At 40.8% G+C, this 21,408-nt stretch overlaps 1 protein-coding gene across 3 annotated transcripts in view; it reads right to left on the bottom strand.

The window, feature by feature from the left end:
• FLRT2 (fibronectin leucine rich transmembrane protein 2) overlaps positions 1-21,408 on the bottom strand; it is a 99,567-nt gene that overhangs the window by 74,075 nt on the left and 4,084 nt on the right. The window contains exon 1 of one of the 3 annotated variants that reach the window (XM_050799695.1): positions 20,554-21,394. The exons of 1 other annotated variant lie outside the window; for it this stretch is intronic. The gene's annotated coding sequence lies outside the window, so the exon portion shown is untranslated. Of the gene's footprint in view, positions 1-19,827; positions 20,030-20,553; positions 21,395-21,408 lie in introns of those variants that run through there. One more of the 3 variants, XM_050799692.1, reaches the window with a different exon arrangement.

Consider the following 21,408-nt stretch of genomic DNA (forward strand, 5'->3'; position numbering starts at 1 on the left):
TGCAGAATGAAAACTAAAAGCAACAACAACGAAATATTTATAACCAACTATTGGAGGTAGGCTCTAATCTTTTTCCCTTTCTCCTTCTCCCTCAATCTTTCCTTTCCACCCTCACCCTTTCCTTCCACAAATATTTGTTAACTCCTGACTTGGTGACTAATCAGTGTTTGGATCTGGGGATAAAAGTGTGAATCTAATGTCTGTAGTCCCCACAGGATTCAACAAGAAAAAATAACCCTTAGATCAAGCTTGTCCAACCCATAGACCATGGACCATTTATGGCCCAGGACAGCTTTGAATGAAGGCCCAACAAAATTCATAAATTTTCTTAAAACATAATTTTTGTGATTTTTTTTTCTAGCTCATTAGCTATCATTGTATTTTATATATGGCCCCAGACAATTCTTCTTCTTCCAATATGGCCCCAGGAAGCCAAAAGATTGAACGCCCTTACCTTAGATGGTCCCAGTAGCACAGCCTCACTAATTGAGAGAGCACGTGGATTATTGGACACAGGCATTTAAAAGGTGGCCACTACTAAACTCCCTGTCTGCATTCTAAGATTTTATCATCACATCTTGTCGTTATTTGTGTTTCTTGGCCAATAAGCCTTAATGCTGCATTATACTAAATTATTTTGCTCTTTCTGAAGGCTACAAAGAAGAGCTGCATATGCATTTCATAACGATAACTAGTGCAGATATTCACAGAACCTTAACCAAATCAAAAGAAAAGGGCCAATGGGTGAAAGGCAGCTGCTCTCTTATCCCTGCCTTATTCACTGTATCTATTTTACCTGAAAGTCTTTAATTCACAAAAACCCCATAGTTGCAATTCAATGTAGGAGTTGTATGTTGAGCACCATGTGAAAAAATACCATTACTCCTGCGGTGTTCTACAACTAGATCCCGGGTGTCAGGCTGGCAAATTTTTCAGAGACTTAACACAGTGGCAGAAGCATCAGATACATGAGCAACAAGACTCATTACTTACAGCAGCACAGGTGTCTCGGAAGGATTGCAGGAATACCTCCTCACATCAAAGGTGCCACCATCAGCCCTCAAAATCTTACCATCAACCCAAAGGTCTCCGTGTCTTACCTGTCTGCACCAGAAAACCCAATGCTGAGACGGAATTATCAACATTATCATCCTCAAACAATTGCTGAGCTCCTAAAGGGGCCATTTTTCTCTTTGAAGAGGCCTGTGGGACATCGTGGGATTAGTTATGATGGCTCTGCCCTTTAGAGAGCTTTCATGATTTGGGCACCATTCGGGCAGTGGGATCAATCAGATAGTAACCTGTTAATATCAACTGCTTTCTAAAAACATCAGTGATACTCACCTTAACTTTTTCTGAATAAGCCACAGTAGAAGATCTGCTAATCTATTAAGCACTTAATTGCATCAGGCACTATGCAAAAAGGCTCCTGTGGATTATCTTATTTAATTCTCCTGGCAACTCTTCAAGGGATTTTATTACTACTATCCCCACTATACAAATGAGAAAAGTGAGGCTTATATAGGTTAAGTACTTTGCCAAGGTAACAAAGCTATGAAGCAGTGAAGGCAGCTACAAACCCAAGTAAACTAAATCCAGAGCCAAACTCTAACCAATAAGACAAGCTCCCTAGATTCTGAGAATCAGAGAATTACTAGAACTGACTGGCCTTGTACAGATGAAGAAACTATCCGCCCAAGGTTCAGTAAATTGACAAAAGTCACAGATTTTTTTTAGGGATAACATAAAACCTAGAATTTAATGCTCCCGCTCATTATCCTATTGATATTTTTATCGAGTATCCCTCATTGCTTGAAAATCCAGTTCATGGCAAGAGTTGTTGATAAGATGTCCATCTGCTACACAGATGCACAAAACAGAAAGGGACACGACCTTTGGTAGTTCATTTTCCTCTCTGGAAATCTAGAAACAGGGATAAATACATATGCCTTACCTACCACAGGAGATAAAGAAGTGAAATGATAACCAAAATGGAAACTTTAAGGAATAAAAAATATGTGAGTTATAAAAATGGAAAAGATTATGGAAAATGGTTCTCACCTTCAAGTGTCTCATCACATGGCTACCTTTTCTCACTGGCAATAATTGAATTAAGTCATCAGTAATCTCAGTCAGGTCCATTAAAATCTAAAATACCATAAATCTTAAGGTATTTCAGGACGAAACCCCTATATATAGTCATCCATTCCATGTGTCCATCCACCCATGTATGCATGCATTCATCCACTCATTTAGTAAAGAACTTAGGATACAATGATAATTAGCCAAAAACATCATAGCCACAACAATAAACAGGACAAATGGAGGTAACACTGGAGCCATTTTACTTTTTTCATGAATACTCAATACATATCCCTTGGAGAAGGGTAAGAGCTACTGTAAACAGAAAAGGAGATACTAGAAGGTAATTTCCACCAGTGGCATGCCTGTGCCTTTCTCAAATTTCTCTCCCGCCCCTCCCATTTCCTAATTTTTCCAGACAACCCCACTCCTTACATCACATCAGTTATGATCAAATGGCCCCATATACCACCTTGCACAGATACCAACCACTGCTCCTCCATCAGCAAGGTGCTTTTAATTTCAAAAAGAAAAGGAAATGGGATTTGAAGTTTAAATCCCTTCATTTTCTCTTTAGGAATTCTGGTAAACAGGTGGAATCAGAATCACTTCTAAGCTACTAGCTAAATGATATTAAAGATTTCTCACTAGATTTCATTATTTACAAATCTCTGTCACTTAAGGATGATGAATCATGTGAATAGCAATTTTTTCAGGAACCCATTTGCTATGTATTTTCACAGAAATTCCATTCATGATTTCACAAGACAGAATCATGGAGGAGGATAGGGTAATGACAAGCCAGCTTGTGTGCATGCCTGTCATAAGACCAAATTTAAGCGAAACCAGCAGATTAATTATTCTTGTTATTTTAAGGGTAGCTAATAAAGGAAATGCTACAATTTTCCCATGAAACTCCTTCCAGATTTTCAAAGTGTGTTAGACAAGGAGATCAATCCTTCAGCACAAAGAAAAACATAATCAAATATAAGTTCTAATATCCATGCTTTAAGTTAAAAAAAAATGTGTTCTATAGATCCTTATCTTTTAACATTGAGTTTCTAGATTGTGGATAAGCCTTAAACTGAAATGTAGGTAAAGGCTAAAACAACCCTAACTTCTCTCCAAGCATCAGAAAAAAAGTCCACATAATTTTTCATGACTTTAGGTTTTCATCTGAAAAAAACACCTTCTTAACTTGGATGATGTTAATATTATGCAGAAAAAGAAAAAAATACTCATTAGCTGATTGTAATTACATTGGTCATTCAAGGTAAATGAAATGTGTCTCATATCATATCACATTTTCCACATTGTGGTCTATAGTGAATTCATTTACTTGATCTGCCGTTTTTTTTTTTTTTTTGCTTCCCTGTTTGAAAGGGCTCTCATTTCATTGTTTACCTGATCCCTAATAGCTATTCCCTAGGCTTTTCTAAGAGTAAATGCTCATTCTTAGAACCTCTTACTTGAGAATTCCACCTAGTGGAAACACTCACAGCACTGTCCCCACAGATTATATTACGAATGTGGCTATTTTCTCGTTTACAGTGACAAGCTAAAATTTAGTAGAAACAAATCTCCTTTTTTGCCTGTTGATAAGCCAACCTCCTCTACATGCAGTTGTTTTTAAGAGCACTTGCTCTGGGTAATTCCCTTCCAATAATCCATGATGCCTGCTGTTTTTGAGGTGACGAGATGTCTGAAAATATTTCTTTTTTTCCCAGAAATAAGTGGTTGTAAGAGTTCTTCAACAAGCATATCCAAATTGAGACAGAACAGTGACTACTTCTAAGGTATCTTATCTTCTTCTTGACCACAGAAATAAATATTGTTAAAAAGAAATTACGCAAGATGTCCTGTGGCCTCACAGGGAGGCCCTTTTGGAGAATGGTAACACTGGCCTTACAGAATTGCCTTATCTATGCAGGACAAAAAAAAAAAAAAAAAAATAGCTATGTGTAAGCCACAGAATTCATATTATTTTACATTGGAGGGCAAAGGGATAGGGATTTTAATGCATACTACTACTTGAAGTGTGGCAGATAACACGCAATCTATTCAACAATTCATCAGAGTGGTCCTATGAGTATTATTTTTTCTCTACTGAAAAACTGAGGAAGTAAACACAAACACAAGCACCAAGAAACATGCTGAAGTCATCCTAGCTGCCTGAGACAGAACTGGGATTCAAATCTCGTCTGTTTGATTCCAAACTCCATGACCTTCTCTCTATGTTCACTCTTTGTGAAATGGGATATTCCCCTTGGACCCTTTGCAAGACTCATGAAGGGGTTGGCTCATTTACTCAGCCCACAGCTCTCGACCCCTCATGGGGTGGGCAGGTGCAGAGGCCAGGACAAGAGCTTCTGGGCAACTGGCAGAAGCAAAACTCTATGCAGGCCCATGGCAGCATCTAGGGTTTGCCCACAAGCCCCCGGAGCCCCAGAGGGCCTGTGTTACAATGTGCTCTTTTAGTTTTGCCATCCATGGATGGCTTAAGTGTTAGACAGCTCAGTGGAGGGTCAGTGTGACAGTCTCTTGCACCTGCACCTGGGTCATTGTCTGTCATCCAGGAGGAATCCGGTCACACAAACGAATTGAAGATGGCAAACCCAGAGGATTGTATTGCCGATGGAAGTGGATCTCAGTGGAATGGGGAGCTGGAAAGGGGATGGAGTGGGAAGGTGGTCTTCCCCTGGAGTTTGGTCATCCCTGGTCAAACTCTTCTCCAAGGTCCTACTGTCAAGCTGCCCCTCTGAAGTCAAGTTGCTTCTCTCCAATGTCCAGCTACTTCTTCCCTTCTCTCTTTCTCAGCTGCTCTGCTGCTGTGTCGGTGGGGCCTGTGGTTTTTATGGGTACAGGAAGGGGAACCGGACAGGCCAGTATGGTTTTGGCAAAGGAAACATTCAGGCAGGGAAAACAGAAATGCATGTTCTCACTTTGGGCCACAGCCACAGGTCCAGGCTTGAGGGTGTGGCCCTCGCCAGGGACCACCTTCTTCTACCCAGTATTTCCCTGCCTCCTGTTTGTATCATTTACACAGCTCCTTTTTTAAAAGAACACAATTATAGAGATAATAAAAAGCATATGATTGTTGTATTTTCCAAAACATCCAGATGTCTTCGAAGACTGCAGCAAGCTAGTCTATGGTTTTGCAATATCACAAGCATCTCTTTCAATATAAACTATAGCACAATTAATTTTGGCTATCAAGCTTCAGTTATAAGAATCCAATTCAACACAATCAAGTTCTAAGGCCTCTGATTATTTCTATTTGTTCTTGCCTAGAGGCTTGGAAAGAGCACAGGTTTTACAAATATAAACAGAGGACTCATGATGCTGTTGGAATGTGCTACCTTCCTGTTTTCAAGGCAAGAGGCTGCACTGCTTTGGAAAAGATTCCATGGAGGGAACAAAGGAAGCTTCTTCTATGAGATAATTTTAAAATTCATATATATCAGAGTTATTTGTGCATATTTGGTAAATATTAATTTACCCAATATTTAAATCTAATGGGCAGTAGCATACATGAAGTAGACAGAGTGGTACTCTACGTAAGTTTCACAGAGGTGGTTTGAGGCCACACACATGAGTTCAATTCAACTCCTCAAACATTTATTCAGCATTATTTTTGCCCTTGTGAAAGGAAAATAAATCCTGGGGCCCCAAAATCACTAAGCTAAAGGGAAAAGTCAAGCTGGGAACTGGTTGGGCAAACCTGGCTCTCATTCCATTCAGTCACCCCTCTGCTCACTGAGATAAATAAATGCACATCTGGTTGCTTCATTTGGAGAAGGTAATCAGAAACTCAAACGAATGCAACCATTTTTCTCTCTTCTACCTATGATCTGAAAGTCCCCTCCCTGCTTCAAGTTGTCCCACCTTTTCGGACAGAACTAATGGACATCTCACACGTATTGACTTATGTCTCATGCCTCCCTAAAATGTATAAAAACCAAGCTGTGCCCCTACCTCCCTGGCACATGTCATCAGGACCTCCTGAGGCTGTGTCACGGGTGCACATCCTCAACCTTGGCAAAATAAACTTTCTAAATTACTTGAGACCTGTCTCAGATTTTCGGGGTTCATACTCTAGATGAGTTTACCCTCAGAAAATAAAGACAAAGCAGCTGGGCAAGGTGGCTCAAGCCTATAATCCCAGCACTTTGGGAGGTCAAGGCGGGCTGATCACAAGGTCGGGAGTTCGAGACCAGCCTGACCAGCATGGTGAAACCTCGACTCCACTAAAAATACAAAAATTAGCCAGGTGTGGTGGCAGGCACCTGTAATCCCAGCTACTTGGGAAGTTGAGGCAGGAGAATCGCTTGAAACTGGAAGGCAGAGGGTGTAGCGAGCCGAGATCACGCCACTGCACTCCAGTCTGGGCGAAAGAGCGAAACTCCGTCAAAAAAAAAAGAAAAGGCAAAGTATTTGGTGAAATTTTATATCACATTGGGGCTACTATGCAGATAAAAATGGGGGCACATCCTAAATTTAGGTCAGAAGGGAAGAATAGCTTTCTTTGGAAAGATTAGGGACAGTTTGAGAAAGAGGGGCCTTGAAAGTCAAACTGGGGAGTTTAGACTTGATCTTCTAAACAATGGAGAGTCATATTGTCACCACAAGAATGAGGAAGAGTAATGTAATTGGTGTGCAGGTCAGGAAAGGAAAGATGAAAGGGAGGGAGAAACATGGGCTTAATTACAATGACCCCAGTATAACCAAAACAGAAATTTGTTTTAAGTGCCTAAGACTAGTGACAGAACGCATGACGATGAATAAAAGACAGTAATCAAAGAAGACTCAAACTACTGATTCTAGGCAGCATATTTTGTTTAATAAAGAAATGTTAATTCAGCACAAGCAGGACTTCATTGGGAATGTTAGTTCATTCTAAAACACACTGACACCGAAGTCCAGTGGAAAATCCAAGTGAGTTCAGCACTTGGAGGGAAGGAAGAAGGACACCAGGCCATAGGCTGATTCTTGACAGATGCATGCAGTCCAGCCAAACCAGGAAGCCATTTCTAGCAGCAGAGACACTGGTAGGTTACGGTTTCCTTTATAGGGCCTGACCATTTTTTAGTAGCAAATTGCAGAGGGCAAGCGTTTTGGTTCCACCCAATTCAGCTAAATTTGCACTTCCATAGTCAGAAGAAACACCACAGAATTCACCAGGAAGCCAAATGGTGCTGGTGCTTTCATGTGGTAATGGAGCTGGCTGACTGTGGAGCCATTCACCTAACTGCTACCACACCTAGGTAGTACCTACTTCCCTAAACAGCCCCATCAAGGATTCCATTAGACTGGCCCAGGGCAAAAACAATTCAGAGTTGCCTCTTGACAGATAATGAGCAGATGATGACAAAAGAACACAGAAGTGACAGAAGCCACAGTCTAGCTGCTTAAAGGGAAGTGAAGGAATTAAGGAATGGATCACAGAATTTAGACAGTATTAATAATATTTACATAGAAATACCATGGACGAATAACTGAAGGGTCTTAATTACAACCCTAGAATTCAAAAAACACAACTTTTGTACGTGTAGAGATTAGTGCAACCACAGAAAGTGCAAAAAGCGAGGGATGGTCAAAAATCTAACTGAATAGTGTAAAAACTTGCAAGCATATACAGTGCTTATTTTCCATTCATCAATGTGGAACAAGTCTTTCCCAGCCCATCTCTGGTCATTTTTTCACCCAATAAAAGTCTATCACCTGAGCAATTACAAAGATTTCGAAAATCAGTGAAGCTGATCTATTAATAACACAGTCAATTCTCCATTATTCGCAGGCCCTCTCAGAGGACACACACTTTATGCTATTATCTTCCCTCTGGTCATTCCATTGTCCATTATCACCTCCACAGGGAAAAAGAGGTGAATCTCAAATCAATCCATTTAACTATTTATTAGCAGTGCTGGTAAAAGGGTAAGGGGAAAAAATGGAGAGCGTTCTCTACAATAAATATAGCCCCTAATCATTAGGCATGTATCCACAAGCTTTCCTTAGTACTGAAAATGTGCTAAAAGTCGTCATGCTTTGTTTTCAAATTAATGATTCTTCACTATTTCCATGTTACAGAAATACATTGAGAATCTCTTTCACTCAAAAGTGGCAAAGACTAACTAATGATTTCTTAGGCAGTTATCTATTAGAAAAGTCAAATATAGAAAGTTGGACCACTGGTTAGCAGCTCATCATTTATATCCACTGGACAGTGAGTAATCACCTCTGAATTTGATTTTTAAGCCCTGGACAAATAAATTTTGAGTGGATTTTGGAAATTATCCAGTGTTCATCTACCCTATTAAGACAATTCATAATAGCTCTAAAGTAAGATAAGCAATCTGAGGCAACTCTACTGCAGTTTCCCTTTGTGTGAAATGAGGCTGCTCACAACTTACATCAACAGAACCTACTTTACAAGGTTTGAAAGAGATAATATACATGAACTGCATAAGCAGCACTCTCAATAAACCTTATGATCAATATCACTATTAGTATTGTTGTTATTGTTGTTGTATTACTGGACTTCTGGATAAGAAATTGGCCTTGCCAATACTCCTTGTAATTCAAGAAATCAGGAGAGCACGTTGTTTCTAAACAGTCTCATAAATTAACATGAAAAGATCTGGGGTGGTGTTGCAAGTCTCCAGTATTAAGGGGTAGTGTCTGATCAAAAATCATCTCAGGTGTTTTTTCACGTGTTTCCTGCTGGCTTGGGAAATATTCCCAACATGCAGACAGCCCAGATGGAACCAAAAGCTAGAAAGGGGCATATCAAATTATGCTCTATCCTCTTCTACCTCTTTTCAGCCACTGAAAAGTTCTGTTGAAAAAAGGGGAGGAAGGGATTAGAGTGTGTTTAATGTGTGTTTGCAAATACACCACTTGCATGCAAGTCAACTTTGTCCATCAAATGACAATCTACTGCAAAACTCAGCAAAGTATTCTTAGAGTTTTCTATTGGCCAACAAGAAGAACCTAAAGTCCAACTTCCTGTAACCATCAACACATTAAACCATATAAATTTAGAATTTATTGTAACTTTCCCAAGCTTTGTGCTGTACTCAATGTGCAAATCATGAAGACTAAGGATGAATCCTGTTTTGTGGAGCCAAATTAAGGCATTGTGATTTCTAGTCTTTTCCCTTCTCTGGAGAGCCCTGGGTCCTCAGAGGCCTCCATCAGGAAATAATGGGCCTAGGATGAAATAAACAAAATAATGAAAAGCAAAAAATCAAGAAGAGAGCAAACGCACAAAATTTCACAAGACCTTTGCTTTGCTCTTGTTAATTATGCCAAGACAGATACACAAAGTTAATGCTATGAGTTAAATTTCTCATTGTATGGAAAACCACATCTGTGTGAACATCTACTTAACTGACAGTTTTACTCAGTTCCAAGAAAGATGTATCATCAAGTGGAATTATTATTTCTTTAAACAGACCTATCCAGTGTGGCATATGAATTGCCTCATGTGTGGTTTGGAAAGCTTGCTCCTTTATCAGGGTTGGGTTAACCAGCCAACATTTGTCTGACAGACATGCTCAGAGTAAGGCAGAAAGGTGGTGGTTGCATTGCCCATAGATAGATTGGGCAATCAACCTATGGGAACAAAAAAGTACTTCTGAGGAAGCAGTCCTTCTCACTGGATCATGAAGATCTTCTTGTGTTCCAGGTCTGGCCAGTGCTATGCCATTTACTAACTCAATTACATTTTTGCAGAATGTGGTACATTGAGCAACTGTGTTGGCACCACGGAGATGAGATGAATGGGCCAATGTTCCTAAAGTCTAATGAGAGAGATAGACATGTAAGCAGACACATTTTATAATACAACATAAACCGGGAACCAATCAAGGTTCAAACAAAACGCTGCAGAAGCCCAGAAAAAGGAGTGACCGGGAGGGAAAGTGACATCCACGTGCCCTTAAAGGAAGAGTTTGCCAAACGGACAGTATGCGATAATGTTCTAGGTAAATGGTAAACAGCACGGGAAAGGCAAAGTATTTGGGGGCCATGTCTCACCATGTTTGGCATGAGGGTACAGGGAATGTGTGCTGAACAATGAGGTCTGAGGAGTGGTTTGAGATCTGGATTGTCACGGATCTCACATGGCATGATAACAAGTTTTGATGGGCTTTATCCAGAGGTATAGGGGATACAAGAGGTAGGTTTCTAAAGGAATATGATGTGGTTTCTTTATTTTGTTTTTAGGAAATTAACTCTGGGGACACCAAGAACAGTACAGGAGATTGCAGCTACCAAGAGGGAAGCCAGCCCTAATATCTGGCCTCTCTGAAGATACTTTTCTAGAAGATGGAGTTAAATGCAGCAATATTTTCTATGTGACAAAACACACAGAAAAACTTTCAGAAAGTCACAAGTGACTGCAAGTCAGACAACTATAAAAACCACTGATTCTCCAGGTCAGAAAAAAAATTCTAAAAACTATCCTGCTCAGTGATTTCCAATAATGGGAGTTTTCAAGAACTCACATTCCCAGGTTTCATCACAGACTTAACACACCAGGATCACCACCAAAACAGGATCCACTTTGGTCTTCATGATTTGCACACTGAGTACAGCAAAGGGCATGAGAAGGTTACAATAAACTCTAAACTTACAGGGTTTAATGTGTTGATAGTTACAGGAAGTTGGACTTCAGGTTCTTCTTATTGGCCCAGGAATCTGTATTTCTAACCAGTTCCTTCGGTTAATTCGGGTAGATAGGTCAAGTTTAGAAAAGAGTGACTATAGGCCAACCTATCAGATTTCTCTGTGCGCAGGGACAAAGTCTTGTCTGAAAGAGTCTCCCAAGGGCCTAGCACAAAATTTAGCATGGTGCCTGGCACACAGTGAGGACTCAATCTTTGTCAAATCCTCAGTTACAAGCTCGTGACTCAAACGGATGCCTGCGTGGCATTCCTTCGGGACTCAGAGATTATTAGAATTGAGTTTTAAATTCCATTGCTGCCAGCACCACTGGACTTGTTCTTTACCTATTTGAGTACAAAAATACTTTTTAAAACCATTTCCCAAAGAATTTTAATCTCTCTTACATTTCCTAAAGTAGCAAAACAAGGTCTTTTTGTTTTATGTTGGGTTGAATGTTGGTTCAGAAGCAACTTACCAAGATGTTAACAGCTTACAAAACACACTCTAGTGACTGCTTCTCTCAGGTCCAGTTTGATTAATTATATGTATATATTACATTATATATTATGTGATCTTAACAGAAAAAGCCTATGTGTTTCCTAGCTTGGAGGTCTGGGGCATGCCTAACATCTTGTTAAATATAGCTTTCCTGCATCAATAAATTTACAGATTCATAGTGTTGAAAAAAACAGGGGCAAATCTCAAATGTTAAGTGGAACACAGAAATTATACTATACATACATGCAATTATAATGATAAATGAAAAATAACCCAGTACCACATATTTTTACCAGGACATCTGAGCACTGCTATTTGTTCAGAAGTATCTGCAGTAGAAACAGTAAGAAGTTCCTTTACTTAATTGAAAATTATCTTCTAAAAGAAATAGTTCCACACTGAACTCATAGCCCAAGAGTATCATTCTGATTCTAATGTCCACAGCAAGGTATAATCATTCTATAAAGATAGAATAAGCCTTAAGCAAGCATAACGATAATTTACATGCTAATCTTCTACAATAAAATATTTTCATGACTCTGCCAGGAGTCATGTATAAAGTGAATTGTATGAGGAAAGTTGTTAAAATTCATTTTGATAAAAATTTTTGTACTTTGGCAAAAACATAATAACCATGGCTCACTGAGCTCGGTGTCACAGTCTAGACATGGAACTCCTTGGAAGCTGCAGGCACTGGTGTCATTGGTAGAAGGACACATGGCTATGAGGTAGAAGGCATGGGGGTGGGTATAAACCCGTTAATTGTCACAAAGGCTATGCTTTCAACGAACAAATAAAGCCCAAGTTAGGACCCAGTTCATTCCCCAAACTGAGACAAGTCAGTAGAAGGTAAGGGAACACAATGAAATCATTACCATTTTGGAGACAGAAGGACCTACAGTCGTCATTCATTAGGCCTCTACTATGTGCCAGAACAGGTAGACATTTTAAGGATTACTTCGATCCTAAGATAATAGCTCTAGGAGCAGAAAGTATTTTCCTCCATTTTCTACTTAAGGAGACAAAGAGTAAAAGACATTTAAAAATGTGGCCAAGTTTACAAAATTAACAAGTCACAGAGCTAGCACTAGAGCCCAGGACTGTCCATCTCCCAATGAAGAGCTTTTTTCACTAACACTATGTGTTTCTGGCACACTTAGTGTTCACTGCACTCCCTTCAATCTTGTATAACACTGCAGTGCAATTAGGTTTTGTGTTTACCTCTCTGCTTACCAGCCTAGCTGGCCTCAAGTGGAGGGATCATGCCTTACCTACTTTTGGCCTGTCTCATCTTACTCTATGCCCAGTACATTGTTAGTGCTAAAAATCATCTCCTGAAACAATGAGCAAGCTTTCTTCATTTGGTGAAACCTCCATAAGAATATCTCCTTCATGAAGATCAGGCCAGTCAGACTTAAATATATTTTCTGATTTCATTTTGTACTTTTCTTCATTTACAGTTTCCCTAAGACCTATTTGGAAAAGAAAAGCACCAATTAAAAACTATTTGGGTTATATCATTATTTTTACCATGTTAAGGACATATGGGCTAAACTGGCACCACCTAGCTTCAGGGTATAACAGTACTTCCTCCCCATGGTACATAAGACTTATATTTGTTGGTGCATTTCAGAGATTTAAATACATACTAACTCCCCACATATATGCCTACAGATGATTCTCATTTTATCAGTAGACCTCTTTAAAGTAGTAGCAGATATTTTCTCTCTTCAAATATCATATCATTCAACACTGCCAGTACAAAAGGAATTCAGATTAATTTTGCCAAACTATGCAAGCAATTTTTCATGTTAAAATACAGTTCTGTGGCCACATATTTTACAATGTACTGCTAAACTACTAATCAACTTAAAAAACAAAAACAAAAACATTAAAAAAGCAAGTGTCAGAACTCCTACAATAGCAAATCATAGATTGAAAAGAATGTTGTTGGATACAGACTTCGTACCTCAAATCACTGAAAGAAATATTCATTTTGGCCAAGAATCAGAATCCAACTACATATTTTATAAATATAGATTTCACCAAGGAATTTGTTTTCTGAAGGCTTCAACTATGCAACACAAAAACAATTAAGACTTAACCTTTACAAAGGCCTAAATGTAAACAATTTAGCAGAAAGAAATAAACATGCTCACTCTTGGAACATTTAAAATTAAGTGTCTCAGATTTGACAACAGAAAAAACAGAACTGAACAAAACATGCAGAAATACACTGTAAAGAACTGTTCCACAGGGTTTAATGACACTAACATCAAAATAAAGCCAAGCTTTGGAATATATGTTGGCTTCACAATAAATTATCTTTCTATTCACTGGTAATGGGCTGAGGATGTTTGCCAATGTACTAAAATGACTCTTTTGCACCAGCCTGCCTTATTTTGCAAATCAAAATTTTAAAAAATCATTGTATTTCTATTGGTGTGTGTTTGCAAAAGGTAACCTGGATGGTTAAACTGTAAATCCAGTCAAAAAGAGAAACAACCTCATTTCAGAAAACATTGATGATTTCTTTTTCCAAAAAAAATCCTCAAAATTATATTTCCAAAATCAAGCCAAGCTGTCAAAGGAAAAGTTTGACCCTCGGACTCAACTCACCCTAATTATCCTTTATCCTTAAAATGGATACTTTCATCAAAATAGCACAAACTCAGAAAAGGAGATAATCCATTATTAACTGAATGGAAGAAATGATATGGGGGCTACCAAACACTGTATTGGTTAGACGATATCCCTTGAACCCGTAAGAGTGAAAGCTCCTGAAAGGCAGGACTGTGTCTTGGTTACCATCTTATTTATATAAAACCTCGTCTGTCATAGCACAAGACAGGCATGCAGTGATAAATGTTATCAATTTGAATAATGCCTCTTTATAGGAATATAACACTGTATTGTTATCAAGGTATTTTCACACACATTAATCTTATGTGACCTCTCAACAACTCTGTTGAACTCTGTAGAGAGGAAATTAAGTCTCCAGGAGATTAAGTAATTCATACAAGGTTGACTACTATAGAAAGAAGTATGCTGACACGAGAATGCAGATTTTCTGTTCTTTCCCCTAAGGCAACCTCATTTATTTCCCACTCCCCACCACAGTCAAAGTGCCAAATACCTACATCATAGGATTATACTCATTCAGAACAGGCAAACTTGTCATCTAATCTAACGCAGAGGAGTGAAATGCTATTATTTTAAATCTAAATATTTCTAGGTTTGTGATTTGTCTTACTGTTCTAACTAAAACAAACAACTCTCATTATTTTGGGTGGGTTCATAAAGAATGGAACTTCTCAATTCTATCTGCAGAATTCTACATCTGTATAATAAAATGCCCAGCCTTAGTAGCCCTTAACTTCTTTCTGGCTCCAGTTACCCAATCAGAAGTGAGGCAGGTAGGATTTTCTTGTATAAATTCAGAAGCAGTTGTGAGAAACAGATGAAATCCTGGACGTGAGAACTGGAAAACGTAAGGACCAGGAGTGATGAGGGTGGATACGAATGTGCTTTCAAAATCAATCTTAAAAAGAGATTCCTTGAACCTCTATGGCCCATATGCACCCAAACTAACCTGTAACCTCCATTTTGTCTATTAGATATGATGAATATTAAAATTCCTTGCATTATTTCCTTTGTCTAAGTACTTGAGTCCAATTTTGGGGCCAAAGTGAGAGAGGAAATCATTACAGAGGCTGTTTAGATGCTGGATTCTGATGAAAGTGACATGTAGAGGCAGCTGGGGCTAAGAGTGACACCAGCATGTGAACCTATTTCAGGACTGATATGCGTCTAATGCTTTCCATTCAGTCATATGACCTCTGTTGACTTCAATGGATAGTATATTTGTGAACCAATTTTAGAAGCCACTGTTCTTTTGCTCCCTGCTGAAGGTGGTTTCAATTGTTCTGAGGCCTAATATCATCTATAAACTTTGGGACCTGGTATTTTTTCAGTGGGTTTAAATCCAAAAGCCCTCAAGTTCTTAAGGGGTTCAGACGGAAGATTCTTTTATCTGTGTCATGAAAGCTCTAATAAAGAGAACTGAAATATAACAGTATGACATGTGAACCAAGGGAAGAGAAGACCTTTTTCCAAGTTTCTTGCACATTCCCTTAAAAGCAACCTGGGAGCAAAGTAGGGGGAAAAACTGCTCAGTTTCTAACGAGCATCTAATGGTTAGTAGCTTCAGAGAGTTATTTAGTGAATGCTTCAAAAATGGCTGAGGTCTGTAACCATTAAACTGCCAGAAAAAGTATGTCCTTATTAAGTATTAGTAGAATAACTGACCAGTGTGTGAGAATCACCAACGTGCCCTTTTGACTTTCCAAATTATATAAGAATATTTTCTTTGACCTTCCCTGATTAACAGATCCGGACGTAACAATGACACTGCTTTGTTTGGGTGACTCAAGACACATGGCACTGCACACTTTGGCAGGAACACATCCTACATTAAATTAAGTTAGAGGTGGTATTTGAAAAATAAATAAATAACGGAGTTCCAATTCACTGCAAATGGTACAGGAGGCCAGTAAGTGGGAAGCTTGCAAGAGAAGGACTTCTTTTAGAAAGATGTTTTACAGGACTTTTTCTGCATCATTAACTCTTCTGGAATCCTGAACATAACATGATGAATTCCCCTGAAAAAGTAGCTACTGTTTAATTTTGAATCACTTCAAAGAGCCACAGTAGAAGGAATCAAAGAGAACCAAAAAGACCAGTAGATGTGAAATTCGCCAAGGAAGGAAAAAAAAAAAACAAAAAAAAAAAAAATGAAGGTTCTAACAGATTTTGACCATGTACTCAAAATACCACTGATTATTTTACTAATACAGTGTTTTACTGTTCCATGAGACTGAAATAAGTCTCTGTATTCATCAGAACACAGGGTATTTTTATTACAATATTTGGGTCGTAGCCTTTGAAAAAGGAACATACTTAAAACCTTTAAAAGAATCTCTGTCTTAAAATGGTTCTTCGTGTGTGTGTGTATGTTTTACTATAAACAGATACGTAATTGGAGGTCCTTTATTACCGAAAGGAGTAAAAGTATACTGATACTTCAATTCGCAACATGTAGTTTTAAAAGAAAGATATAATTGTGCAAAAGCAATTTGGAGAGTAGAAAAGGTAAGAAAGTTGGCTGCAGTATGATAATGGTTGTTTAACTTTAATAATAATAATAGCTAGTCTTAAAAAAGTCTTTTGTGTAAAAATTGCCCAAGGGAAAAGAAAGAAAACCTCCTAAAAATTCCATATCCCCAAATACCTCTAGATCCAAAACCATCTGGAAAATGTCAGATAATGGTATCCACCCACCTAAGAAATTCAGTAAACTTTGTCTTCAATTAGCATTTGAAATAATCGGCTAAAATTGAAATTTCTATCTGAAAACCCTCAAAAGACAAACCTGGATTAGGAATCAGATTTTTAAAGTCTCCTTAAAAGGACCATCTGTTTATAAATACTCTTCTCACACTCTTTGATCTGTACCATAAGTTCACAGTAGAAGCACAGCTGAATTTAAAGACATATACACACAGCTACCACGAAGTCTAGTTACCACATACATATTCTGAGCTCGTCTCAAGTTTCCCTTGTTATGTAAGCACTTAGGAGCAATAAAATTTCACTTACATTCAGCAGTATTGTGAGTCCCAAAACAATAGTCAGCCTGACTGTACAATCCCTTCATTGGCAGTGGATAGCTCTGGTGTTTTATTTATGTTGATCATATTGTCAATGCTATATGGAATAACCATTTAGTTGCCTGTTAGTCCATAACATTTTTATTACTGTAATTAAATGTCATTATCCATATTGCACTCTGTATTAGAAAAATCAAATTAGAAAAATCAAACTTAAATATCCAGAAAGAACGACAGAGCTGTTGGGATTCACCCCCAGCACCCCCAACATTATCTTCAGACCTTGATGAGAACGGAAAAAAAAAAAAAACAATGAGTATTCACTTCTCACAGATAGAGGTCACTAATGGACTGAATTTGAATCACTGTAGCAGAAACCACAAAGTTATTAAAGTAATCTAGTGAAAAAGGAACTTGAATTGAAATTAAAGATATCAAAAGATGATTATCCGGAAAAGCCTGACCTGAATACAAATATTACAACACCTTGACCTTTTTTGAATCTTCTAAAGAGAGAGCAAAACCAAAAGCCGCTTGGCACCCTTGCTGTTTTTTAACTTCAGACGCTTCAGATCCCAGAAGCAGGAATTCTTCCTTGTAAAGTACAAAGCTCAAGAGTCAAACTAGATCAGATGTTCACACTGGGTCTCTACAGAATAAAGCTTCTGGACTTGTACATACTTGAGCCTTTCTTAAAACCACAGCTTCAAACTGGGAAAATATAAAGTTGTCTAAATCCTAAATCAAACTCACCAGCAGGCCAGAATATAAATGTAACGGGCATCAGAGAAGGTTCAAATTAGATCCAGCCGGTCAAAGTCAAACTCGGATATGATCACATCATCTGAAACCAAGCATACAGGAAAAGCCACGACTGCTTTGGGGACTCCAGGGTAACCCAGCATGGTGTCATTTGGGAATCTACTTTATTCTGCTAAAAGCATCCCCTGGAATTTCTAAAACTGCAATGAAACTACTGAAGTGTTAAGACATGGGCTTTAAAAAAAAAAAAAAAAAAAACCAGCATTCCTTCCATGCTAGGTTTGTAATAGGTTCTGCTAAAGTACACCCAGCCCAATTCTTTTTACAATTTCTTGTATCTACTGGCAGAGACATGGAATAATGTTTGAAATTTCACCTTCCAACCTCCTCCAGTCAAAGATATATGCAACTCAACATGACAGTATGGTGTTGCGCTGTCTTCAGTGATTATTAAAAATCCCTAAATGGTTTAACCCTATCCTGTTTCCGGCTTTCAAGGAGGGGAGGAAGAGAAGTAGTACTCTCAGACGCAATAAAGCTGTGGAGAAAAAAGCAACTTTTCGTGGTATGCGTATTACCCACAGATTGATTCTCTGCTAATATGGTGGCTGGTGGCCTGCCCATCGTAAGTAGCTGGCCCATGTTGTTCAGTAATGAAGACAAATAAGAATCTAGTTCTAACATTTCAAATACTGACCTAAAATTTTACATTCACACTGAACAACCTAATATATCCCTGGAAAAATGCCAATCTGCATTCTATTTACCTCAAAAAAATTTTTTTTGGTGGGGGCCTTTTCATTGGATATTTATTAAGGTCATATCGGTTAAGTCGACAGACAATATCGGTCCGATATGGAAGCTAGCTTTCGTGTTAGCTTTCGGCTGTGAGAAGTTAGACATAATAAATTTAGCAGTAAGTCTGTGGGCGAGTGGACATGCTCCAAAGCGCCCTGTAACCCTCTGTGATTAAACAGCCTCTAGTGGGGAGCAATAGCTCCCATTTAGAAGAGGCTTTGTATAGCAAATGCAGCATGTAAAGAAATCTAATCAGCATCTTGCACTCTTGAGCGAGCGTTTACACGGATTTGTGCCTTGCACTTGGTTAGCTAACTGTAAGCTTTACAAGAGATTCCCTTACTAAAATTAATCAAAAGCTCTTGAAGACTGATTCCCATTCACAGGAGAAGACAGGACGAGTTTCCAGGCGAATAAATAATGATCATAATAAAGATAGCAGCAGCAAACGCTGAGCTGCTTTGAAACTAAAAACTGAGTTGGGGGAGAGGGGGCGTCGGGGAGTTGGGGCTGGAATCTTTTTGCTTTTGGAGTGAGCTGCAGCTATTTTCTTAGCCTGAGTAAGGCTGTCGTTCGGGAAACGTGACCGTCTTCTCTCCGCTGCTGCCGCCGCCTCAATGCGCACACGCGGCCACTCACTACCTTGGGACCACTGCGCTTCAGGCCCCCGAGAAAAATTCAGCCTCTCTGCACCACCACTAACCCCCTCCCCCAAACACGCACACACACAAACATACATACGCACAATCGTGGCAAATTCACATCGCCAATAGCTAACACGTTTCACCTCACCCCTGAATGAAAATGTAACTTCTAAAGTTCCTATTTTATGACGCCAGAAGGTGAAGGGAGGGAACGAGGACTCCAGGGATGTCAAAAGGGGAAAGGATATGTTTTTCCCCTTTGCTTGCAGTATTTCACCCCTGAAATGTGCTGTCCAGCTAAACGAAGCAGGTGAGTAGGGAGTGGGCTCAAATCATTTTTTAAAAATTGTAAACGGGTGAGAGTGTGAAGAGGGGTGCGTGCGGTAAGTGAAATCCATGAACCATTTCTCTGGACTGAAGAATACTAAAAGCCCATAAATTCACATTCCAAATTTCCAAAGAGATACAAGATGAGGCGCCAGCTGGGGCTGAGGGTTCTCATCCACTCCTGGGGGGATTTGCCTCGCCGCACAGCTGCCCCTCTAACGTGACTAGTGATCTGCCAGTGCTCGGTGCCCATCCCCGGGACCTTGAACTTCGCCTCCCTCTTACTTCCTGCCAGACCCGCGAGGGCCAGGGAAGGTTCTGGGAGGAAGCGGGAGCGCAACCGAGGGGCATGGAAGAAGAGGCTTGGGGGCGCGCGTTACCTGCAAAGGTTCTCGAGGTCTCCTTTCAGCCCTGGTGGTAATCCCGCTCAGCGCCGCGCCCTCCCCCAGATCCAAACTTTTGCTGGGTCCTCCGGGTGGCGGCGGAGGAGACGGCGGCGGCTGCTGGAGCCAAGCCCTGTCGCCCGCAGCGTCGGGGCGCGGGGGTGCGGAGGCCGGAGCCTCAGAGCGACGCGCGCCTCCCCGCAGCCGGCCAGGGCCGGGGCGCCCAGCTCGCCTCGCTCGCTCTCGCCTACGTCCCCTACGGAGCTGCGGCATCGTCTTCCCCAGTCCTCCGCCACCTCCGCCTCCAGGGTTCGGGCATGCCACTTTCTCTTGGCTCCGGCCGCCGCGGCCCCCGCCTTCTCTCCTCCTCCGCCTCCCCCTCTCCGCTTCGTCAAGCCAACGAACCCCAAAAGAAGTACAGCGAGCGGGGAAGGCGGCAGAAAGCGGCCCCGCGGCGCCCGAGCTCCTCGGATTTGGAGGATCCCGGGACTCGGCGGGAGACCGAGGCGGGCGCTCCTCCGACGCGTGTGTGCGGACAGCTCGGAGCCGGGCGTGCGGCGCTGCGCGGGGGCGGGCGCAGGGCTCGCTCCAAGTGCTGCGCCCGCCCGGCGTGGGTCTGGAGGCTGCTCAGACCACACTACTGCTTCAGTCCGACGCGGCCGGGCTAATGTAGGCGCCGCGGCCCCCACCCCCACCCCTCCTGACACCCCCGGAGATGTTTACAGTAATGAATTCGCGGGATCGTCTCCGCAGCTCCCGCGCTCCTCCTCTCCCTCCGTCCCTCGCGCTCTGGCGCGCTCCGCTCCTGGAGCCCTCTTTCTCTCCCTGCCTCATTCCCTCCCTCTCTCCCGGAGTCCCTCCCACTTTTCTGGTTTAAAGAATGCTTGGGAGGCGCGGCTGCTACCCAGCGATTTCCAAGAGGCAAAGTCGGACTTGGCTTTTAACCCTGTCCTCTCTGAAAAGAGTTTCAGAGCGCCTGGCTAACCCGGCAGATGCCAACCTGACCTTCTCTCTGTCTACCCAGCACGTACCGTCCCTACCACCAGCCCTTAGGGATAATGCCACCATCTGAACCCTGAAAGGAGATTTTCCCCATGCCTGCTTAATGGTGTACTGCCAAGAGGGAGGATCTATTACTTAGACATTGAGAAATGAGCGAAACGTGAGATTAGAGGGTAAAATACAGCAAACCTCTCAACCAAAATGGCGTTACTTCAAATGCAGACAACCTTGGTGATGTGCCCCCCACTCCTCACCCCATCACTAGTTCCCTCATGCTGGACCACCTTAAATGACTTTAACTGGGGGAGTGATCAAAAAATGAATGAGATTAATTTAAACGCCCCCACTTTCTTCCTTCACGCTGGCTGCTTCTGGCAAGAGCGTTGTTAAATTTCCCCACAGATTGCAGCGGACAACGAGAGATTCAGCCTAAAGATTAGCAAACAGTCTTGACAGCTAAGAAGCCTGATTTCTGTACAGGCAACGTTTCCACTTCGCAATCTCTTTCCAAAGGTTAAAGAGTAACGTAAAAAACAAGCAAACAAGCAAAAAAACTAGGTGCACGTCTCCATGTCG

This window comes from Macaca thibetana, chromosome 7, assembly GCF_024542745.1.
Source record: "Macaca thibetana thibetana isolate TM-01 chromosome 7, ASM2454274v1, whole genome shotgun sequence".
Lineage (NCBI taxonomy): Eukaryota > Metazoa > Chordata > Mammalia > Primates > Cercopithecidae > Macaca > Macaca thibetana.